At 37.9% G+C, this 25866-nt stretch overlaps 1 long non-coding RNA gene across 1 annotated transcript in view; it reads right to left on the bottom strand.

Moving 5' to 3' along the window:
- LOC125322143 overlaps positions 1 to 25543 on the bottom strand; it is a 179454-nt gene extending 153911 nt beyond the window's left edge. Inside the window, exons 1-2 of the long non-coding RNA XR_007201867.1 lie at positions 25463 to 25543; positions 25322 to 25380 (exon numbers count right to left, since the gene is read on the bottom strand). This is a non-coding gene — a long non-coding RNA (uncharacterized LOC125322143). The remainder of the gene's footprint in view (positions 1 to 25321; positions 25381 to 25462) is intronic.
- Positions 25544 to 25866: the final 323 nt, after the last annotated feature.

Genomic DNA, 25866 nt, shown 5'->3' with positions numbered 1-25866 from the left:
AGTTAATAGAGAGTGTAAATTCCATCTTTCCATTATCATTGCTCAAGTTAGTGGGGAAACATTTTGCCTGGGTAAATATAATTTTTCTGCTTTGTTTTGTTGCTGTATTTTCCCAGTTGGAGGATATTTGTTAAAGTTTAAACCTATTAAAACTCAGACAAAATGTCCTTGCTCCTTCTTTTTGTGGCATGGTATCTGGCAATTAAATATAGTTGTTTCTTGAGAACAGTGTGTTTGAATAGTTTAAGAGAAATTTGTGTTAACCATTTGTTGACAAAAAATTGTACATCTGTGTGTTTTTGTAATAATGGCTAGAAATAAGAGATACTAATGTATATTTCTGTATGATTGGAGCGGATTCTCTGGTTACTTTGTTGGACTTTATCAAGTAGTCATATCAAAATCAGCCATAAAGTGGGACTGTGGTTGTAATCTTAATTGCCGAAAGGACATCCCCTCCAGAGGATGGTAATCCGGTTTGAGAAGCAGAAAGGCGCTTACTTCCCTATGGGAGTCTGGGAGCGATCCTCTCAAAAGCTTGGTGACATAGTCCTGTAAGCCTGATATGATTTCACTTTCAAATGTATTTAAAAATTCTACAGCAAATCCATCGGGGGCGTAGGCTTTCCCGCTTTCAACACAAATACTGTTTCCTTAATTTCATACTCTGTCCTGGGAATCTGCAACAGTTCTTTCTGCTCTTGTGTCAGTTGTGGCTGCTGCTATTCCACCACTGATGAAAATTGGATTTTAGTGTTTGTTCAGAGGTACGAAAGTTGGCATAATAATTGTGAATAACTGTGATTCTCCAGGGTGAAGAGGAGTTTGGCCTTAGTATTTTCCAGTTTACTGGGTTAGTTTGGATCATTTCTTCGTTTGTCAAGCCAACTAACAATGAGCATACTTAAGGAATGGCTACTAAAAATAAACATTTCTTTCTCAGGTTTTTATAAAGGGATAGAAATACATTTCGAGCTAAGTCTGTAGATCTTTCACAAGAACATCTATACTCCTGTGCTTTAAATTTGTTGGAAGACAAACTTATCTTGGGTGAGTAATTTTAAAATCTGATCTTGTCTCAACATTTTTTTCAACAGGATAAATATTTTATTCTGAAAACAAAATATGTGTCAAACTGTGACTCATGGATCCAATCCTCTCATCTACTCTTCCAATCCTTCTCCAATGAAAAAATAAACTACTCATAGGAATTATTTACAAGTTTTAAAAATTATCAGCCTATGAAGAATTATTTACCCAATTCTCATTATCTTTATTCTTTTCTTTGGGAAACACTAGACTATTTCTGCAAATTTATTTCTGCAAATTTTTATCAAGTGTCATCTTTGTCCATAAAATCTCTCTGATATTTAAGAAGGCAAAAAACTCCAGTTTAAAGTAAAACTAGAAGAAGTCAGAGGGGAGCTTCCTGAGTATTTAGAAAAAATGGGATTAGGCTCTCTGTGGAGAAAGTTAAGTACTTTTCATCCTACAAAATCTGTACAAATTACCAGGGATGTACTAACCTTTGGAAATGCCTATTTATTTCAGTCAGCTTTTGAGTGCATAAATGTCTAACTTAGACTAGAAACAACTGACCTTCAGGCTGATAAAGTTATCACAGTCTTATCCTGAAAATCTTTATGAGATTCTCTGTGAATGTTAACTCCTGTCAAGCTTTCCTTGTTCCAACTCTTTTTATTTCCCATTGTTGTCAGATTTTCAACACAAGGACTGGTCCATCTCAGTTCTGTGATAGCTTTCTATTTCCCACTGTCAAGCAAGTGAAAGTGTAGCTTGCATATATATGCTTTCAAACTCCTAGGAATAAGTCGATTTAGACTTATTTATTGCCCTTTTTCAAGAGATCTGGAAGCTCCCAACATGCTGTCCAGGCAAGGTGCAGAGCGGAAAAGAACTTCCTTAATAGTCTACTCTGACCACTAAGACTGTGTTTCTGGACAAAAACACACAACTGTAAGTTGCTGTTTTGAGGTTTAGTTTTCAGTAAGAAAAGGGGGTTTTTATCTATTCTTGTTATCTTCTGTTTCTTCCTGAGTGCAAAATCATAAGTACCCTTCAGCTGTCCAGACTTATGTCATAAGACCCAATGAAAAAATTGTTTATCTAGTGTGTTAGGCATAAATCACCTTTTATCCTTTTCCTGCTCAGAAATTGTTTTCTGTTTGCTTACTTAATTGTTTCAGAAGCTTCTTATAGGCATGATTTAAAAGCTATGTCTTTGCAAGACTTTCCCTATTTGTTTTGCTTTCCTTACAGTTTGCTTCAAATGACGATTTATTGTCTTAAACATTGCTACCAGCACCAATTGCATTTGTAACTCAGGCTTTCTGATCATGACTGAAGGAAAAAAAATTGATTCTTCTCAAATTCTTACTTCTTGTGTTGATTGTTTTAAAGCTTTAATTGTGGAGATGTATAGCATTGTCTTCTCCTGCTATGCTTTCTTGTAGAAATAATCTTCTGTTTACTCATTTTGGAGGAGAGAACTGACCTCCTCTTCCTCCTCTACCAACAGGGCAGTGGGAGTCTTTGCTTCTTTGTGGGTTTTCCTTTAAGCACTTTGTTTATATTTGGCTTGTCTCTTCCCTAGCACAAGGAAACTCCAACCCTGTGAATGTTTTCACTCGCTCTCCCAGTCCTGCTGCCAAATCTGCTGCTGCTGCTCATCTTTAACTGTTTTGAACAGAACATCTCCTGCAGCACATTGATTAAGTACAGGAAGCATTAGTGACCAGCAGCTCAGGGCATTGGGTTGTTATTGACTCTGACAGACCAATTTGTTTCTCCAATGTTCATTATTCTACAAAAGGGGCACATCAGACAAGGCAATTGAAATGTACAATATTGCCACCTGTCTCTTTTCTGCCTTGATTATGTACAGCCTAGACTCAGTTCCAAAGTACACTAAGACCTCAGAGATATGAATTGTAAAAATTAAGATAATTAGAATTCCAGACTGGCCCAACTTGGAGCAAAGATAATTAACGTTAGGAGTTCCAAATGAGCACACATATGACAAGTAAATAAATTTAAAATTAGGCAAAAGTTTCTATATTTCTTGGAATTATTAGTGTGTGGTCACAGTGACACTTTGTGTTCATTGCTGGGGAATGCACTCTGCTGAAATGCTGCAGTGTGCTAGAGTTAACATCTATTATCTAATACACTCATTAACCATGAGTGACCTAATGCCTGCAGTGAGAAGACTACAACTAAATTTTGGTAAGGTCAGGAGCTATTTATGGAGCAGAAGCTACTGGATGTTAAAAGAAAGCCAAGAAGAGAATGACGCAGTTTGAAACATGTACTTACGCTAAAATTAAAATATATATACTGACACAGTGCACTGCTACTACATTTTTAATGCATGTACTAACATGTTTGTCCTTTGCCATGGAATGGCACGTGACTTTTCCCCACATTCACCTTCTGTCCTTGCCTGTCAGCAGACATTTGGTCTGTGTGTCTCCATTCATAAAACATAGGGACCTACTAACAAGACATTCCTGGGAACAACAAAGATATTAAAATTCCTTAGGAACTGCTCTTAGATGCAATCAAGAGTCAAAACATAATGCTATTAACAGATTCCGGTGCTAATTCCCACTGTGATCCATCACATTTCCTTTAAACTATCTGTGTAACAGCAGAGAGCATACCAGTGTACAAGAAACTGTATGTGATTTTATTTAAAACTAGAAAAATACTCCAGAGAAGTTTTACTCGCTTGCTGTCCCTTCCCTAAAATTGCACACAACAAATATAATTTTTTCTTACACCACCCTTATATAATTATTGTTTCCCACTAGAAATAATGCTTCTTGCCAGTAGCTCTGACTCTCTCCTGCCCTGCTCTGTGCCTCACAGCAGCAAGAAGGGATATACCTGTCTACTTAGACTTTCTGAACTGCTCTGGCAATGTGAAGCAGCTGTAAACCCGACAGGGAGCCAACCCCAACAAGCCCAGTCAATTCAAGTTTACAGATGTTTCACATCACCCAAACAGTGCAGGGCAGCCAAGGCAGACCAGTGAATCTGGCCCTCCAGATGCGTGTTTGTTTTAAAATTGGAAGTTGCAAAATAAATATATTATTTGGAATGGGTATTCAATAACGTTCATTTGATTTCCATAAGCTTTTGCAAGGACCTCCGGGCTCTGACAACAGGTTTGATTTTCTTCCTGATCATTCAAACCTAGATGCTTCTTTTGATGGATGTGTCACATACATATGGTGAGTCAGGAGCCATGCATTTCCCTGCATTTTACAAAACCAAGACAAAAATATAGACACCTTTAGTCTCTTGAAAAAGATGGGCAGTAATTTACAGAGTGCCCCTGACTGCAGTTAAGACATGTTGGGCAGCATCCTCATGAATCTGAAGGTGATAGCTGAACCTGGCTGGGGTCCCCTGGCTTCTAATACAGTGGGATTTTCTTACTGTGCTCCTAGACACCTGGAGCTGGACTACTTGTGCAAAGTGAATTCTTTTGCAAAAATATCAGAGATACAGTCACAGCCTCCCTGATGCTTGGAGGAGATTTTCCATGGCTTTGGAGCTGGACTTCTCTGACAGTAAATACCCATTCACCATAGGTATCTTTCCTGAAGGTGCAGTGGACTTTCAGACTGCACAACTCAGTGGATACAGTAGACTTAAAAATCTTCAATTATTTGACCCAAAATTTTTACTAGGTGAGTCTTTTCCAAAGAATTCCTGCCCTAGCTATCAACTAAACTGATCTTATTTAGCACTTTTTCAAGACATTATTTTATTAAAATACCTGTAAGCAAAATTTTAACTTACAAAAATTTTTTAGGTTGAAAATATACTGACATGCCTATGTGTTCTGAACGGTGTGTGTGTGTTCTCTGGGAGAAAACAGTCTGTACATTAATTCCATTTCCCAAATTCTCACCAAGCTGTGAGTGGATTTGAAATCATTAGATAGTACTTTGCATTTTATTACTTCATAGTGATCTACTTATTGTATGAGATGCTAAAAGCAGTTTACAAATATATTTAAACAATGTGTTTCATTAGTAAAAAATGATTAGAACAATTATTATTCTTGTTTTGCTTCTAAGCTTCAACAGCACTGTTTGTGCTACCCCCAAAGCCCAGTCATAAATCTCAGAAATCCTGATGATGAGTCCAAATCTACTGTAAGAGTAACCCTGTCCTTTTCAAAAACAAAAGAGGAACTTCTAATTTGAGGGGGGGGGGGGGGGGTTTGGCTAATAAGGCTTTTTCCTTTTTTTTTTTTTTTTCATAAGAACCAATTGTGCACTGTTGGTTATGACCTTGGAAGAGCAGAGCGGAGCTCCGTTTGTACCAGCCCGGGTGCACATGCACAACGCCATTTCTCCCTGCTGTGCCTATCTGCCTGCAGTGTCGGGAAATTTACAGGTCTCCCTCTGGTCGTTTTAGAGAAGTTTGGCCTTGTTTCCTCCTCGTGGGATGCGAATAACTCCCATGGACTTCAGAGAGGGTTATTCATAATCTACAGCAGGGGGTAAGGGCCATGCTGATCACTTGGAGGGCTGCGGTCCCAGATGTAGACAGCTGCTCTGCACCATGGCTGCCTCTGCCCACAGGAGCCAGGGCCAACATACCAGGAGGAGAAAAGGCCACCCTGACTGACCTGCACCTATGTAAATGACAGACAGACATCTTGAAAATCAGTAGGGAGCTGGGGGCAGCAGAAGGAAGCATATAGTCTTAGCAAAAGCAGCTTTTGGGTCAAAACAGATGCATGGCATTATCCAATCACTCATATATCAGGCGGATGGGATGCTGATTTATCACAGAATGGTGTATTTGAATATATCCCTATATGTGTACATGGAAGGACTGCCAGCCCCAGCTGCTGCTTTAGAGGCTGGCTGCGTGCCATTTAACTCTCGTCAATCAAAATCCATAAATGGCAGAAGGAGGTGGAGAAGAGAAAGGAAAGGATAGTGGGAAAAAGAGTAAACCCTGGAGGGAGGGAAGGAGAGATCTGTAGGAATATATGCTATACGGAGTGAATGTGAAAAGGCTAATATACCACCCAGAGCACCTCTAGCCTTGCATTAGGCTGCATTAAAAAATCTAACCCATTCTATATGCACTCCAAAGCAGTGTGCGCTGGTCATTTTTACTGCTGTTGCTCTTAATTTGCTTCAGTTTTTGTTCATGAACTGAGCAAATGAAACAGATATAATTTTGATGTTTCAAAAGTGATCATAAAAATTAACTTTTATTTGAACTCCACACTCATAATCAGATCTCTGAGGATCTCATACCCCCTCATGTCTATGGATACAAATACTTCTGTGAGAAATTATGATTTCGAAGAGGTGCAGGTAAGGAGAGCGCCATAAAGAGGAGAGGAGAGGAGAGGAGAGGAGAGGAGAGGAGAGGAGAGGAGAGGAGAGGAGAGGAGAGGAGAGGAGAGGAGAGGAGAGGAGAGGAGAGGAGAGGAGAGGAGAGGAGAGGAGAGGAGAGGAGAGGAGAGGAGAACAGATTTGGTAAATAGGATTTATTTTTAGTATTTTAAATAAGATGACTGTTTGAACATGCCTTGAAACTGTAAACGTTAGAGTCTGAAAACATAACCTACAATCAGTAAACATGTAAGCAGTGGAAAAGATACATAAAGGATGGCTCATTACAAAACATTAAAGACAGAGATTATGCTTTCCTCACCTATGTGGTAAGTTTTCGGCTGCCTATTTTTCTTAATATAAGCACTGTACCTGTGTATGCCTGGAGCACAGTGTGTTATCATCAAACCAGGCTGACCAGAACCACTTCTGCACAGTTCCTTCAGCTATCTAGCAAAGTCTGAAGCAGGCATCATTATCTTTAAAAAAAATCCACCAGGTAAATGCTTCCTCTCCACCAGAAATATGAAAACTTTTCCCACAGGATCTTCCCATTCCCTCACATATTTCACTGTGAGCCAATGCTACAGACAGCACTCTGTATCATCACATTACCCAACTAGATAATAAAACTTTCCCAGGGATTTTTGTTATGTTAACAGGATTAATCTAGTCACTGTAATGCTCTCTGTGTGTTTCTTTATGTGCATATGTGAGTAGACCTGTCTGTACAGAAAAAAAGATAAGAAAACACAGGGTGTGTGACTCAGAACAGAGCAATAAAGTCTTTCTGCCTGGCCTAACAGTTCCGTATCTGTGGTTTTTATAGGAGAAAATGATCCATTCACCTCTCTGACATGAGTATGAATTATAACAAGAGTATATATGACTATTTCCCTTTCCATCAGTGGGTAATGAGAGCTTGCTTCCCTCTTCCCTCTGCATTAATAGGTTCCCAAAAATCCTTAGAGCAACACCATCTGTGGATTGGAAGCAGATGCCAGCACTGAATTGATGACCTTGCTAAGTTGCTCAGGCCAACAGGTCAAGTCCTCCTCCCTTTTGCTCATCCTCAGAGCTATTTCTCTACGTGAGTGAGTGCAAAACATGTTAACAAGGGCAATGTGTACCTGCTCATTGTGAAACAGCATTATAAGCCACAGTCCTGTCACCAGTAAGATCTGAAAAAGGAGGATGGGCTGGAAATGCCCTTAAAGTCTTTCCTCATTTTGAGTGTGTCCCTGCCTGAGAGATGCTCTCATTGGTCAGAGAGATGAGAAGTAATGATATACGTGATGTGAAGGCAATTGCCTGGGGTATGACAGCTTGAGGGAGGAAAGAGACAAATTCAGCAACATATCAGTTTATGACTCTTTAAAAGTAATTGCTTTAATCCCTGAACCATAATTTAAAACCTACTAAATTTTACTGTCTCCTGCTCTGGTTCTCCCTTATGGCAACAACAACAAAAAAAAAAGGTCACTCTTTTAAACTAAACTTATGTGAGTTCCACCAAAGGAAGTATTAGGCCATTCTACTGCCAATAGCACAGGTGAGCAACGCTGAGTCATGAGACCAAGTGGTGTTTGTGTTAAAGAAAATGTTAAGCTTCATCACTTTAAACTACAGAATTTAACCAGTTTATCCTTGGGTGTCCTGCACCAATGCTTTTCAATATGTCCCTTATTTTGACTTTAACTGAGAAACATATTGTTCTGTATTTACTGTAGTTTTTATCATTAACTGCTGTACTATTAATGTGATTCAAAAGAGTCTCTGTAGGAAAGAGAGTAGCGTGGGGATTTTTTAATCCACTAATAGCTCCTCAAAAATCACTATAAGAAGAAGCTCGGTTATACCTTAAACTAAAATGTAACAATAAAGTGCGTAATAATATTATCAAGAAAACTGTATATAAAAATATTAAAGCAGAATTCTGCAGAGTCAGCCATCTCTTCCAAAAATCAGTAAATAATCTCATAAATAATCACACGGACAGCAAGCTCTATGGGACTTGGACTATAATCTTTTTACCTATTAACAGTGGTATGTCAAACCCAGCCAATGGTTTCTCAATCCAATTTACTAAAAAAATAGTAAACATATCACCTAACTCATAACATTGCCACATCCTTTAACTTATACAGCTCTGTACTTTCTTTGAACTAATGAATTCATGTTTCTTGGGTGTTTATATAATTTTTTTTTTCTGTACTGGAGCAATCCATAATCCAAGTACCAGACACAAATTATAGATGTTCCTCTGTCTGAAATGGTTACAAAAAACTCAAGATAGTTCTGTGCTCAACTCCTGTTAACAATTTATAATTTTCAAATTTAAATAAACTAGTAAAAACCTCACAGTTTATCCAAATTGTCTACTTCCTGGTCTGTTCTTGATCTTGGATTGTTCATTTATTTTGTGATTTTCAGATCCTGCAAGATGAGAAGTCATGGGGATATTTATAGGAACATGCCCTCTACAAGTGGAGGATTCATCTAATCCTAATAACTAATCTAAAGTATTAGTGGATGATTTTCAGCTGTCATGAGAGGAGAAAGCTGTGGTTATCATCCAGAGGAGTGATATTAGGGTTGATACATCACACCTACCTGTGATCATCTAGAAGTTTGTGGTTTGTGTTGGTAGAAAGAGCGAGCACTCTCTTGGAAGGATTGTTCAGCTCAGCAGTGCTAAGTGCTCAGTAAAGGTGGGTTCCCTGGGACACTCTCCTTTGACTGCAAAGAGAGACTTGCAGACTACTTTAAACTGGATGCCCATGATTAGATCAAAGGTGAGCTAGAAACTTCAGGTTTGGCTCTAGGAGGTGAGGGGTTGATCTCTGAATCTAGGTTTGCCGTTTAGGAGGCAAGGGAGTTCTTGCCCAAATACCCAAGTATGGGTTTTTCCCTAAGAACCTTAAAAAGGATGGAGGGAATCTCTCTGTGAAACTCCACTGAAAACTCACAGTCTGGTTTGTTTTGTTAGTTCCTGCATGTGTTTTTAAATTCAAGACAGGTAAGTGAAAGAAAGGGGAGGAAGCAATAAACGGGAGTGTTAAGGACAAGTGCGCTAAGGAGGTGTCTGGATGCCTCCAGATTTACTTGTGGGGTGTTTCAGATCATTCTCTGTCAGACAGGTAAAGCAGGTTGCATCTTCTCTCTGGCCTTGCCTGTGGAAAATAGAGCACAGAAGGAGGAGGAGACTGCAAACCCCATTCTTATTCTGATAAAGAAGTGATATGTCTGAATCATTTACTCAAATGCCTGGTTGACATCTCAGGACCAATAATGGATGTGCCTCACAGACCAAAACTATGAATGCTTGAAAGGGGAAGACATCCTACCACAGGGAGGAACAGATGGTAAAAAACATGGCTTGTATCATCCTTCTAGCCCCTTTCTGTATCCCACAATGATTTTAGAATACCTGACAGAACTTGTCTGAATGTTTCTCAGCAAAATGAAATTTCATTGACATGTGCTGTTTTTCCCGAACTGAAACATTTGTGGAGATTGCTCTGTGACAATGAGGTGTTTAAAAGACTTCTTGATTGCATGCTCATTGGCTACAGATTGTGAAAGTATGGACATAAAATATAAACTATTCAAAATGTAACTTTTAGAAAGATAATTTAATTAAAAAATTTCAAAGCATTTTGTGAAAACTGTTAAGAAAATTTCAGTTGTATTACAATGCAGAGTGGAAACAGTCTTCAGAAGTTTAAACACTGACTGCAGTGAAAGTGTCTAAATTATTTTCTAACACTTAGATATATACTTCAGGTTAAACTCTCATTTCTTCACTACAAATTAATTATAAGTATCATACAATTACATTTGTATCTTCACAACCATAATTATTGGCACGTGGGTCCCAGTTCTTCAAAATTGAGTTATTTTGGGTTCTTCCTGCCTGTTTTTCTTTTCCTGCAAATCTTTGAACTTGATCCAGCATTCCTTACTCAGGCTACACTCCCACTGAAGTCAATTTTGCCTGAGCAAGAATTGCAAGATCAGACCCTTTGTCACAGAGAGGATGCATCATCAAATTTCATTTTCTCACATAAATCAGTGAAGAACTCAGTTAACAAAGCCACAGAATTTCTTCCAATACCCTTTTCTGTAAATCCACCTTGTCCCCTCCTCTTATGGCCCCGTTGGTCTGACATGAGGAGTTAAAAAGTCCACCCATTCAAAAAGACAAGGTTCTGAGGGAAAATATTCCTTATGATTATGGACTTTATATGAGACATTAAAATTCTGGCGTTGTCGTCTTAACAGGGAATGTAAAGGAAAATCAGAAATGGTACAGTTCAGAGCTATTAATGTGGAAAGCAGCGAGGAGAGGAAATACAACATTGAAAACTTAACCCATTCACATGTTCTTCTTCACTGTACATTGGATTTCAGAGTGTAATGTGCATATAATCAATTTGGACTTGGTTTGTAGTCATATATTCCCTGGTGGGGCCCTGGTATTTTGACCATGAATTTCAAAATAACTATACAAAGTGATGATAAAAAGTAGATTTTTCTACTGGAACTAATGGTGATTCCTTCCGTTGTTTTGCACAGCATATGCTGTTCATAAATAATGTCAGAATTGGGCCAAGTCCCCTTAAGAAAGGTGGTCATTTAATGTAAGTAAATCCACATTAAATATTGAAGATCAGAAAAAAGCTGCCTTTTCAAAGAGGTCACTTTTAAGTGAAGGAAACAACAACGCATGTGTGCGGATGGCCAGTTCCACACTGGGTGACACAGAGTTAATGGCTCATAGAGAGCATATACATGTGTTTTAAAGATGTTTTATTGCTTACAAAAGGAAGTAGTCTAGAGAGACTGGATACATAAACTGGCTCCAGCCAGCTGCGGCTGTCAGGCTAGGAAGGATCCTGTTCAATTAGTGTTGTAAAATAAAATACTTTGTAAAGGAAATAAACACGATGAGAGCTAAGATTCATGCTTTCAAATATACACAAGGTTTGAATTTTTAATTAGGGCTGCTAATTACAGTCATCAGAAAGCAGAACAGAATAGATTTTACCTTACATTTAGCAGACAAGCCTTCAACCCCAGTGTATTTTTCAATTTCATTAATATTTTATGAAAATGGCCCTTGCAGCTTCAGCCTATTCTGTGCCTCCTACAAAACTGCCCCACATTATGGATGCCAATGCCTTTAAGCCATGCGCATTAGTGAGATGACAAAATGCAAAACAGCATCTTGTCACCCATTGCATCAATTGATTCTATTAGATAGTGTAAAAACAGTTGGGTGTGAGTTATAATTTAGCTGACACTAATGATGAAACAAGACACTGGCTGGGAGCAGACATTAGCTATAAGCCAGAAATTAATGCTTCTAATATTTTTGAACAAATTAACCTTAATGAACTGGCCATGTATATACTAGAGTATATACTGATAAGTCAATTAGTAGAGAATAGAGGTTATGTATATATAGATACATAGAAAAAATATATGGTTATAGAGCATTCCAAGCACACAATGCTATTAAGAGCAATTCTACAGTAAATTCAGCTCTTCTTTACATTTAGATTCATTCGAAATCTAATATGCGAATGTCCAATCTTGTTCATTTCAGTGAAATTTTGTGTGCAAACAAGCACAAAATTCAGTGTGTAATCATACTGATAGATCAGACACAGTACTGATGTGTTTATAGAAATGTCTTAATTTCACTGATATTTTACCATTACAAAGTTTGTAAGCTGGTGGTCCAATTTCTAACTGAATTCACAATGTACTAACCAAAATTTACAGTCTATTTCCTTTTTTTTTATTCATTACCATTTGTGAGCAAGCTCTGATAGAGATTCTTGTATGTTCTAAATACAGCCGCTGTTTAAAAGGATGCAGTAGCATTTTAAAATAATATAACCAATATGAGATCCTAAATTCTAGGAATTCCATTTACAGGCAACCTAGAAAACAGAAGTCGTTAATTTATAAGGAAGCATAGAACAAAGGTAAGGCACTTGCCAACAATAGTTTGTTGGTTTAACTTTGACTTGCTTTCCTGGGAAAGAAGAAAACAGAATTTTCAATGTGAACTGTCAGCCCCACTTATGACAGGGCTTCACTAGTTAGAAATTCAGAGTTCCTCCTCCATTGGCAGAATGATGTAAAGAAAGCCACCAAACAAAATTCTTTCAAGTTTCAACTACAACTCTACTTAAATAATTTACTTTTTAGTTTTACTCAGACTATTCTTTTTAAACTTGGTTGACATTTTCGTTGACAAGCACATTTTATTGCACAAGATCAGAAGTGGAATTGGCAGTGAAAAAGAGAGAGAGGGGAAAAAAGCTGGCTCTACTCAATGAGAGAACTACTATCATGCCTTTGGGAAAAACAGTGCTGGCAGTGACCCTCTCTGAAGCCAGCAATAAGTGGTAAACCAGTCACTGTAAGTAAAATATTTGGTAAATTTGAATGTTTCCTTCTCCTACAAGAAGTAAACCTGAGGCTGTTTAGCTAACACATTTAAATCAAGACAACAATAGAAAAAGAGTTGGGTGTGAGCATAAAGCCTTTAAATTAATCCATTAAAAAGTAAAAAATAAAATTATTAAATCATTGAAAATGTAAATATTAAAACCTTCCCTTATGAATTACTGAGCTGTAGTTAAAAGTAGTCGAGAGGAAAAAAAATACAAAACTCAGAGAAAAAAAAAAAAAAGTGGAAATAACATCTTAAGTACAGCTTTTTATTTCCAAGATTTCGATTTCTGTCTCTCGTGTTATAGATGCGTAATGTTACTTAGTGATCAAAAGAGAAGGCAGACTAAACAAAAGGTATTTTCAAGAAATTCATAGATATTTCAGTATATACTGAATGAGTGACCCATGCTTCCAAAGTGCCTTTTGGAGGACACAGAAAGAGCTACATTAACATCCCAACCAATATTCCATTCAAAGAGATCGGTTCCAATAAAGCCAAACATCAAAGCCGCTCTAGGAGTATTGAAGCTCTAGACTGTTAGCCACACTGCACTCATTTGGGAAAGTGTCTTAGAGAGCTGCATATAACACTAAATCAGGAACAGGGATGGACGTGTTTTGTGCCTCGTGTCCTGCTACTTAAATGAAGGCAAATCCACCAGTTTGCTAATTTAGTTTCATCAGAAGTTGGTTTGGGTTTGATTCCAAAAACTGCAAGGCCACTTCAGGAACAAATGCCAAATGCTTATGTCACTGATGTGCAAGCAAAAAGTCACTTTGGTTTGATTTTTGACCAGGTGGAGGTCTTGGGCCTTAAGCCAGACAATTCTCACTCTTCTGCCCTATTTTTCCTATTTCTCCTCTGTGGGTAAACACCACCATCACCACCACTTTATTCAAGGTGGTGTGTTTTGAGGTAATTTTTCAGACTTCTCTCTGGAAAGAGCTGATGAAGTCCTCAGATGAGAAGACATCTGTAGGGAATGTGCATTGTTTAAATCAGTGAGATTTTCACAAAGGAGTTCTTGACATAGCATAAAAATGGCAAACATTTTGCCTAGGGAGCTCATTTCTGAAAGTTATGTGAGTAATTAGGTGCAATGAAGGTACAGTTCTCTCTGCAGATTTTCTTAGATGCTTCTTCCAGCTTATCTTCCACCATAACACAGTTGTTGCTATACCTGTACTGGGAAATATAAGAGCAATAAGGCACAGCTTCAAGCACTGGCCTGTCTTTGGAGTGTTTGTTTAACCATTAACACTCAGCCTGGCATAGCTTTGCTCTATGTTGATTAGAACTGTGCTGAATAATGCCTGGGTATTACTCAAGAGACAGAAAGCAGTATAGATCTTTCCCAAAAGGAGGTGTGAAGATGGTGTCCCTGTGTTGTTGGAAAGTTTAAATAGGTAGATGCAAGTCTTGTCATAACACTTGGCCTCAGAGAGAAGGAACAATGCCTGTGTTATTTAACAGCATAGTGCTAAATTTATTTACCCTCTGTAGCCATTTCTGATACATTCTGCTAATGACCATTGCACAGCACATAGCTCTGGGAGTTACACGTGGGTTAGGAGCACAAAGGCATGCTCAGTGGGAACTTGAGACGGAACAAAATATAAAAATGTAGAGCTGTGGAAACCTAGCTTCTTTGCAGCCTTTTAGGAGGAATCTAAAGCTGTCTCAAAACTTTGCCCAACATATTTTGCTGTTCCTGAAATTTCCCCCTTTAAAGTTTCCATAGAACTTACAGATGCCCAATACACTTCATAGGACAGAGAGGAAAATATTGTTAAAAAGAGACCTCTTTAATTTTCTAGTACCAACCAAGCCTATGAGTGTGTTCTAAAAATTCACAGAGCTCTTTAGGTTGATTGGATGAAGAAGACCATGTGGCATGGGTGGTTTAACTTTTCATTTTCTGTGCTCCAAGCCCTCCAGTTCCTAGTGACCTTTTCAAAGACCTTACTGAGAAAAAAGTCCTGGTGAGGTAAAGCAATGATTTTTTAAGGAAAATGTCAAACTTTCTGGGCGTCATGATTTTGTACCCTACTATCAACAATTTCTTTCTTCTGTACACCTTGGTTAGAGAAGTAAAAACTGCAGTAAAAAAAATGAAATCTTAAAGAGACTTGCATGAGAATGGCCCATATGGGCATCAAACCCACAACCTTGGTGTTATTAACACCCTACTCTAACCAAAACTAAAGTCCTCTTTGGAGCAATTTGAACCATGGATCACAATTCTGCCAGCCTGCCATTCAGAAATGTCTTTACTTCAAAAGTCAAGTAGGGACAAAGCACTCTGCAGTCCAGCTGTGAAGCCCTCACCTGCAAAGATTTACAGACCACAGGAGATGAACAAGTGCTATGTTCCTAGTGCATTAAATGTGTCAGCACCAATCCAGCTTCTTCCAGAGGTCTGAAAATTAAGTGAGGAGTCTAACCCTTCGTACCTATCTTCCATAGAATATAGGAGTACTTCTGGGTGGAAGCTCAGCACATTATGTAGACAGAGAAGGGATGCTGTGGTGCCAGCAGAGAGGAGCACTTGTGGAACTGTCTTGTCTCAGTTCTGTTGATGAGGATTTTACCATGAGAACAGTCAGCAACATTTTCTAATATTTTAGGTAAGGTTTGACCCTACAGGTTTTTTTCTGCTTCATTAAGACCTGTATAAAAATCCATAGCTCTCATAGTCAATCTTGAGTTCTTCAGAAGGTGAACCCCTGGCCATCCCTAAGACAAAGTATGGAACAAAGAAGAAATAAATCTTTCCTGACCACTGACAGTCAGTGTCAGTACTGTCATTACTGAAGTCTGAATAGAGCACTAATGCTGATAATCTTCCTTCTGTGAACCCCCAAATCACCCCAAATTTATCATGGAATCCATGAAGTTCAATGGAAGTGTTTTGATTGCCAGATCATGTCAGGACACTGCCTGCCAGCAGTTGCTCCCATGTGGTAGGCAATATCTCTATTTGATTCTCTAGAACATGCCTACATAGATCATTCAAGGTAACATCTGCCAGCCTGAGGAGATACTTGGTGCTTGAAACTTTCCCTGGTGTCAGTGGGTGCTGAAGTCACTCAGCTACCAGCTTGATTCCTCTGGAATGACATTTGGCTGAAATTCCTTTCTAATGCTCTTATAAAAATAGATATGTGCTTTTTCAACTTTAAATCTTTGTTCAGTAACTCCTCATCTTCAGTTAATGCCCTTATCCCTTGTTTGCTATCTCAAATAAATACAAAAAATAAATACAAACACCAATTTTACCAGAAGAATGCATTCTTATATAACTGAGTAAGAGTGTATGCCATATAAATGTAATTTAATCTCTCCTTGGGAATGATTGTGGAATTTTACCAGAGATTGTCACTTGCACCCAGTTAGGTAGATGTGTGGAGTCTTGGTGAAACTGAAGGCTCTATGCAAGCCAAGGCTAAGCCCTGTGTTTGGGGTGTAGTCCCTTGAGTCCACATGTCACTCCTGTCCATTTCTGACCTGGTGACAGCATAAGGAATTCACAAAGACCCCATGCTTTGGTGAGATTCAGTCCATCTCCGACTTCATTAATGCGTGGGATGAGAATACACACTACATTAAGACCTGTTTATGTGCATCCCAGACCTACTGAACCTATTTAATTTTGCTCTCCCAGGAATGTGCTCTGGGTCAACACACACTTTCACCTGCTAGATACAAATTAGAGCGCTGAGAAGATGTATCCAGAGAGAAGACTGGGGGGATGTGCCCAGGCTCCAAACTTAGAAAAAAGCAGAGGAAGCAGCTGGGGTTTTGCAGAAATACACACAAGCTTGAAGTGAAAGAAGCAGGTGTAAGATTAGGAAAGGGAGGAAAGCTGCTTAAATATCTCCAGATATCTATGCTGCAAAAGCTAGGGGTTGGTAACTAAGCTGGGGATTGTCCCATTACCAGGCTCCACCCTGATCTGTCAATGCTGTAGGTGTCTTGCTCACTTACTTCTTAGTAGATTATGAAATAATTACAGCCATAGTAACACTAACCCTTCCTTGGACACTTCTTCATGTTTTGCAGTATATTTGCACCAAACCATTCTATATATAGTATGCCACTGCTATTTGTATTTTTAAGCATTTCAGAATCTACACAGGGATAATATCTTGCTGATGGCAAGGTGTGCAGCAACAAAGGCAAAGAGATGGGAAAAGAGGGACTATCTGTAGTTCTGTAGTTTGTGACACAACTTGGGCTGGGACCAGAAGTTCTGGCTCTGGGTTTCACTTAGGATGCAATAGGAATTTAAATGGATAAAGAACTCGGGAGTTCACTGTGTGTAGTCAGGTATGTCTAAAAGTGATTCTATTGCCCTGTTGTTTGCTCAGACAAAAGTTTTATCAGCTTTACTTGGAGTTTTGTCTGTGCGAAGTATAGGACTTAAAGTAAGGACTGCCACAACAGATACTGTATACGCTCTGATTTAAGGAACCCACATCTGACTGAAAAATACACCTCTCTCTCTTGCACTGTACAAGAATTAAAGATGTAAGAGTCCAGCTCAGGAGCCAAAAGTCCTTGCATAACCAAAGAAAAAAGAGCTGTGGTCTTAACATGGCGAACTTCCATCAACCTTAGCCAGAATTTTGCCTAAGATCTGAATAGAGGCTGAGAAAACTGCAGGCTTTAGTTCTGTGTGCACAAGGGGGTAAGATCACTGTTTTCACACAGGCATGACTGAGTTGTGCTTCAGAAGCACATTTCATCATATGCATGCAGAAACACTGACCTTTCAGACCTACAAAACTTGCATCCTAGTAAACATTTCACTCACCAAGGAGGAAAACACAAGCCAAGAAATACATTTAGGGGGAAAAAAAAGCCCAATAAAAAGAGAAGAAAAAAAACCCAAGGAATGTTTTATTTTTTCATATAATCACTAGAAGAATCATTTTATGGTGTTTCCCATGCAATTACTGCCAGACCTGTTTAGCAAATGTGAAATACTCATTAGCAATTACTTAACTATACATATATTAAAGCTTAATTAGTAAATAAATTAAGCATATAATTAATTGCTTTAATCAGTAGGCTTTTAATATTGTAATTATCACTTGATACATTAAGGGCATGTTAAGAATACTTTTCTCCAAAAAATACATTGTTAATTAATCATTAAAACTTATCTTACTACATGCTCATTAATGATTTATTACAGATGCTGGGCCAAATTCTTCTCTCAATTACAGAAGAAACCAATTGAGCTTCACTTGCATAAATTAAAGGAGAGTTTGGTCCTGCTAATTAAACATAAAGTGTTTGCCAGAGCATATCACCATAGACGGAAATCTGTAGTGCCTTGCTCTCTTTAACCCAAGAGGGTCAAACTGCCTTTCTTTTATGCTCCCTTGCTATGGCCAAGCATTGTCCTTCTGTAGTCTGAGCTCAGAGGCAACAAGTTGGGCTTCATTTCTAACCCTGCCACTACCTCTGAATTCTAGATCACTGTGTGGACAAGAGAGTTGCCCAGATGCTCTTAAAGAGACAACTGATTGCTGCTAGGGACCAGCTTACTCTTTTTTCCCCCTAACATCTAAAAGGAGCCTAAACAATCAGGCTCTAAGGGTGTTAATTGGAAGGTGACTATAAGACTCAGAGGTCAAAGGACGCTTAATGAAAACCAAACACAATTCTAGCTACATTTTTCTAATCCTGGATATGGTTTTTCTATCTCAACTTTATAATCTCCTCAGAAATGGAATTTTTTACTTGGAATTTGGTATAAATAATGTGTCTGCCATAATGGGCCAAATGGCCTTAGTTAAGCATTCTTGAGGGAGCAAGAGTAATAATTTTGTTTGCAAAAGGTCTTCGCACATAATAGTCATATTACGAATTGTGGCAGAGAAGGCAGGATGAGGAGGGGGAAGGAGCAACTAATTTTTGAGCAAGGGATATCTATTCATAGATATAGAGCACAGATGCAAAAGCCTTTGAAACATCAATGTGAAGGCTTCTATGGGTTTCCTTTCACAGTCCCAGTGGGACTCTCCCAGGCACAGCCTATTTGCACGGATGCAAAGTCTTGCTTGCATAAATGTAAATGTAGAGTAAACTAAGAAATTGAGATTTAATGACAATGGGCTTATGGGCTTTGGATGCAGTTTACTATCTGCACATGCACTTATCTCCACCAAGGTCTCAAACCCTGATGAAAGCAGACATTTTTCTGCTTTGGTGAAAGCAATACCAATTTTAAGTAGGTGAAACTTAAACAGCACTTAGTACTTGCTAGGAGGTACCCTATGGGACCAGCCCAAGGTTTGTGTTGAAAACCTGATATTCTCAATTTATTGCTGGGTTTTGGGAGGGCTCCCAACACAGCTTTCAGAAGAACACACTAAAATCTTAATTTCTTCACTAAGATAGCAAAGAAATAAACACATTACATGCACATATTCAATCTCAGTCTTTAAGGGACTGTTCCAGATAGAACAACAGAAAGAAAATATTTAATTTTAAATGGTTTAGGATTAAGGAGATCTTCCTTCATAATAATTTACAGCAGAGTGTTTCAGTGCTTTAGCACACTATGATCTGTTATTCAGGACTTCAGGGTGCAGGGTGAATAAATGAAAATCCCTACCTTAAAATCATCTGTGAATTTTGAAACCGTGATCAGTCCTAAGAAAAAAGTCTTTCCTCTAGTCCCTTTTCCACTGAAGGAAAGAGAGACTTGGAAAAAAGAACAGATTGTGGAGGCAACCTTCAGGAGTCACGTCACACTGGACCAATCTGTGGTGGTAACAGCTGCTATAGTCTTGTAGACTCTCTATATAACTCTAAATATTTGTGTTTTATGGTGAACATTTCTCAAGTGGAAAAGACAAGGAGCATAGTGAATCTTGCTTGCATACCCTTCCCTAAGCTTAGAGGTCAGATCTAAACTAGGTTTAGATATCTGCTAAGGGAATTCTAGGGCAGGTCGTGCTCACAGGTCTTTTGGCAATGTAAGCTGTGTTATCTAGGGGATGAAGAGGAGGCTTCTCACTTCTGTGGTGCCCTCTATAGCTTTTAGAGACTTAAGCTCAGATGACAAAATGGCTAAAGCTTCCCAGGTCCCCCACCATAATGGGGAAGTCTCAAAGTCAGAAAGGAAACCCCCCTGAGTTTCATTGTATCAGTCCTTTAAACTGAACATAGGTACATGATGAAAATAAGTTTATAAACAATTATGGTGGAAATTTAGGATCAAAAAAGATGAGATCCTTTTTGTTAAAGAATTCCATTCTTAGTATGTCCAATGATTTATTTGTGTGAGGACAACTTCTTTACAAAATAATAATGTTTTGTCCTATCCTACAGGGACCAATCTCATTCCTATGTGAGGCATGTAGACAGTGGCAACTTGGCAGAACATATGCCAAGTTCACTTATCTTCAAATTTATGTTAAAAGATATTGGCTTCCGACAGAAGCAAATTCTTTATTAAGGCTTTTCTTTTTTCCTAAGGAAAAAAATGGAAGTATGCAATATTTGACAAAATAAACATGACAATAAAGGCACAAGTCTTTTGGTACTAGAAGCTACATGCTCATGTGCTTGACCATCATTATTCAAGAGGATTCTAAAGACATTGTGAAAACACTCCTGTAAGAAATGCAACTTGATTCTTCTAATAATATTTCTTCATACTGACTTATTATGAGTCTGAATGCAGGCATTATTCACTGTAGAAATCATTCTTCTTAACAGCAAAATAAATATGATAGAAACATGCTGGCAGTCTCCTTAAAACAAACAAATAAGCAGTACTGATTTGTGTCTGGACAGACAAAGGTGGTAGTTGTTTTCCTGTTATAATTACAATTTTTTAATAAATTCATGTCAATGTCATGGGTAAAGGTTACCCTGGTTTAAATTAATTTAGCTAAACTGATTCTGATTCTTAATATAAACTTAAGCTGGATTCATAAATACTCAAATTTGTATGAATGTATTTATTACTTCAACTCAAAGCAGTAAATTATTAGTGACCAAACCCAAAGTAAGCAAGAGTTAAATCAGTGTAAAATGTACCTGATTAGCGATTTGCCTCTATTAAATTTTATGATATAAAGTAATTTCAATTAAGCAAATGCAACTTTTTTTTCAACGCTCAAATATCTATAGACATACCTAAGTAAATCAATATTTTCTGAATTATTGTATATATTATAATTTGCATGAAAAAACAGCCATGTAGAGTGCCATGCACAATTGGGACAGTTTAACGATGTCTGCTTTGCATAGAGAAAAGCAACATATTGGACCAGTGGGCTTGGTTTCTTCTTTTCCTGATTATTCCAGCAAAGCTAAGGCAAGGACTGCTAGCTGCTGTAGTTATGAAATTCCCTGTGTGAGTGTAGTACAAATACAATTGAGCAAATCCGAGCTTGCAGACTTCAGCCATTTTGTTGTCACAGTCTACAGTCTGGTCTTCCTCACTTGGGCAACTGACTTGCATCTGCATTTAAGAGCCTATTGAAGCAGACTTCCCAAAGGAAGCACCGAAACTTTCCACGCAGGCACCAGAGACACGTGCCTTTGAGAGCCTCCAGTCTTCCTAACTTGTGTACCTAAACTCAGCCAGAGGGGACTTCTGGGTAGGCTTTCAAAGGCACGTCACTCTCTCCTGGAACTGCATCTGGGATCTGAGCACTTCAGAGTGCTGCTGTTCTGCCTACCTAACACTGGGGTACAAGTCAGGTACCTGGGGTAGGGGAGGGTGGCAAAGGGCAGCTCCCAGGAATGCCTGCTGCAGTTTCATGCTTTGTCTTCAAGCTGCCTTTTGAAGAGTTTACTTTTGTTCCTCACCCTGACATTCCTTAATCAAAAAGACTTGTCCTAGAGTAAAGGTATGTGTTTCTTCCTGGCTCAGATGGAAATATTACCAAAAAACAAGGATCCCAGGTGGACATCAGTTTATCTCAGATGTGCTACAAGCACACTGGAGTTTCCAAAGTGCACTGCGGGGGAAATTTCAGGGTCTGATTCAGGTCATGGTTTGAAGTAAAATAAATGTTTATTAATAATCGCTACATCTATACATTTGTGGATGTTACCAGTGAAGGAAATAAGAAAAACAACTATAAACTTATAAAAAGAAGCATTTTATTCCTGCCCTTGCCACCACATGTACTGGAAAAGAACTATATTGGCTCTTTTTTAGCTAGTAATGTCTAATGCAGTAAGACAGGAATAAGCAGAGTAGAAAGCACCTGTCAGCTCTATTTCCCACTCTCCTTGATTAGCATGAAACATTAATAGGGCTCTCAGAAATTCTGGTCTGAAATGGGCTTTGCTTGAAAACGTGTCTGCCTTTACTGCACAAAAGCTGCTGTCATTAAAAAGAGGGCAGATAACTAAAGAAGACTCTTTCTTGAAATTTATACCATTTTTTCACACAATGACAAATTATTTTAATAATAGGAATCGCACACTCTGCCATTTGTATAATGTTTCCCATAAAATTCTCCCATTAAATTTGCTCCTCTACTTGACTCATATCTTTTTAAAAAAATGACACACACAAAATGATACATCACACATTCTTACAAAGAATTGGAAGTGAACATACTGTAATGGGTTAACATACGTTTTAATAAAATTTTCATTGTTGCACATTTCACTTTTCGGTACTGAGAGCCAGGGCTGTACCAGTAACCCCAGGCAATGCCTAAGGATAAAACAAATCATATGGTAGTGAACTATTTTCACCTATTTATCCTTCTACTGAAAATATATTCATAAATACAAAATGAAGCTAAGATACGTAGCCAGTAACGTTGTACATAACAAAGATATTCCCTAGTATTTGTATTCTATTATTTTTTAATAATATACCTTCTGCATTTCTAAGATGCTTCAGCTTTTGTTTTTATTCCTTGCATATCCTGTAAGGCACCAAACCATTTTAATTTTTGTCTCCCCAAAGTGGGCAGTAACAAATATTTGAATCCATATAGTCAAATTAAATCCAATTGCACAACCTATTATAGAACATGCACTGCGAGTCAAAAATGTATGCCTGTCTATTTATCTAGCAGGTGGAGTTTTCTGAATAAGAAACTTTTGATTTGTGGCATGTGTAGGTTTATTTGCGTGTAGACACTCTGCCTTAAAAGATCTGTGTCATCAAAAATGTTCCTGTACACATCAGCATATTAACTGCTTGCTAGATGGGTCATCTCAGAGATTAAATACTGAAATAAAAAAAGATTTGCCCTGACTATTCATTTTACTATGGAGATACTGTACAACTTAAAAATAATATGTTTTGTTTCTTCATTACTGTATAGGAATTCCAGAATAATAATTACATTTTATTGCCACAAATTAAAATGATGTGGCAACAATAAATAAAGCTAATTCAAGTTGTACCTAAGCTCTAATTTTTGTGGTTGTTTATCTTATTGCCTATCATCAGATATTTAAAGGTGAAATCAAAACCACAGATACTGTAAATAAAAAAGAAGCTGGTGTAATTACTCTTTATTTTATAAAGCACATTTTAAGATTTCAAATTTTAAAATATCTAGATCTTCTTTTCCCCTGGTTGTCTCCCTTCTCTTCCCAAGTCTGATTTCCCAGAAAAGATGTTTTATCTTGTCTCCTAATACGTTACTAAAGACCATATGTCTTCTATAAGAATGATGTTATACAGAATGAAATGCAAGTATATTTATTCAACAAAGCATCATAAGAAAGAAAAAGAATGAGTTTACAGACAATTTGTAAGTCTTAAAATATTTGCTTCAAATAGAAAAAAATCTTTGTGATTATGCATATCACAGGGAAATATATTATGAGTAAAACTTAGAGTTCTTATAATTTCACATTGAACAATTCTTTTCTTTATGAATTAAAAATTATGCATAAAGGATTTTCTACTTATTTTTCCCTCATTTTATTTTATAAGTGCATAACTTCTCATAAAAAGCAGAGCTGAGAATAAAATTATTTAGGCATTTTATCACTCTGCTTACATATGAACAATGCTGATGAGGAGCTTGCTGTTCTTCATAGGCTCAGCTAGCATTACTAGAATTTGCATTTCTACATTTTTTGATGCATCCCAATAGTCCAACCCAAAAAGAGAGAAGACGAGTTGAAGAGAATTCTAAAACAATTTACATGAAAGTCAGTAACAGCACATGAAAAATGGCAAAGGAGAATTCTGATGTGTGTGCTTGTGTTGCTTGCTTTATCTTTCTCTGTCTCTTTTTCTTTCTACTCCATGCAAATTCTTCCTAATTTAATACCAACCAATAACTTTATAAGAAACAAAATTCAACTCCAAAACTGTTACTATATAGCAACAGAATACAAGGTACCATGCATATTTGGTAACTACAGTGCATTTTCTCGTAAAAAATGCTTTGCAGTCTGCCGGCTTGTCAATCTTTAATAGAAACTCATCAATTATTTGTGGGCAGGAGATTGAAGCAGCTAATAGCTCAAATATATTCCTCCATTTCATTGCATCAGTAGCTCTAAATTAATGCCTGTATTTTCCCCCACTAAAATAAGTTAAAATAAATAAATAAATGAAGATGTAAAAATGTATATGCATCATTTGAATAAACAGTTAAGCACCACAGCACTGGGTATTACCTCTGAAAGAGGAACACGAGCCACAGAGCTTTTATTGTTGAATACAAATTCATTAGAATGCAGAACAAAATGTAATTTACTTGCAGTCTGACTAATCTATTTGAAAATATTTTTCCAATAGCAAAATTACCAATTTACCAAAAGCACTGAGATGTTGTCTCTTAAAAAAACACCCTACCTACTTTGGCTTTTCACTTGAGTGACATCATGCCTTGAACCTGAACTATGTATATATATCTCTATATCTATCTCTCTCCCTCTCTCTCTCTCAAAGAAGCTTGTAGGTGGGACATATAACATTCCTCATAAAACAAAGTCTACTCATTTCACCTAATTAAAAATGAAACTTCTCTGACATTAATAGGCAGTAAAGCAAATTTATAGGCAGACACAGAACATTTCAGTCAAAAAAGTTAGCCTACAACTTGATAGAAGGCAGGTTTTGCCAATCACATGCCATGAATCTACCCCCCCTGACCCCAGCCTTCTCTCAGATAGCGGATACTGGCATTCTTTGCACATCAGAAATGCGCCAGCAGAGACCATTCATGAGGGAAATAGGAAAGCAAGTCACATTTGAGCAGACAACAAATGCTCCGAAACCTTGACCCACTGCATGCAACAGTGAGTGAGCCACAAACCCAGCACCCAGCAACATTAGGATGAACAGCAGCTGCAGCTTTCCTGACCTAGGACCCGGTCCTGCTAACAAATCCTCTGTTCCCTGCACACAGCTGCTATTCAAAAAATACAAGGAGCTTTGCATTATCATTTTTAAGCTAGTAACCGTAGAACAGCGCAGAATAGATGACACACTTACTGTAATGTCCCATGAAGCAAAGTTCCCATCTAGAGAGAGAGGCACTCTTATTCCACTCCCTGCAAAAGGGTTAACCATTATGAAGAAACATTATGCCAGACATTAGCAGACAGCCAACTTAGATATTACATTTTTCCATACATGATAAATCCTGGGTAAACCTGTTTTTCTTTTTAAACACCTTGCAGAGTGAAGCCTAGCACTGCATCTAGTTGCCAAAGCACAATCAATATGGAAGGAGCGGTATTTTATGATTGGAGAAGTTGTTGTGTTTTTGGTGGTGAAATTCATTATTTAGTATCTGAACCCTCAGCATTTCAGTATCATTTATTCATAAAGTCCCTTTTTGCCAGGAGGAAATGGATACAGCTGTAGAGAGAGAGAGTGCGAGAGAGGGAGAGGGAGAGGGAGTGAGACGGATTGATGATATTGATCAGGTACCATCTTGAAACAAAGGCTAGGTGCTCTATTTTAGTTGACAACTGTGACACATAAAAAACAAGCAAGAGAGGGGGAAGGCTAGGGCCTTGAACATCACAGGCTTT

This window comes from Corvus hawaiiensis, chromosome 2, assembly GCF_020740725.1.
Source record: "Corvus hawaiiensis isolate bCorHaw1 chromosome 2, bCorHaw1.pri.cur, whole genome shotgun sequence".
NCBI lineage: Eukaryota > Metazoa > Chordata > Aves > Passeriformes > Corvidae > Corvus > Corvus hawaiiensis.
The sequence above is the reverse complement of the archived record's forward strand: the minus strand, read 5'-3'. Positions and strand labels throughout refer to the sequence as shown.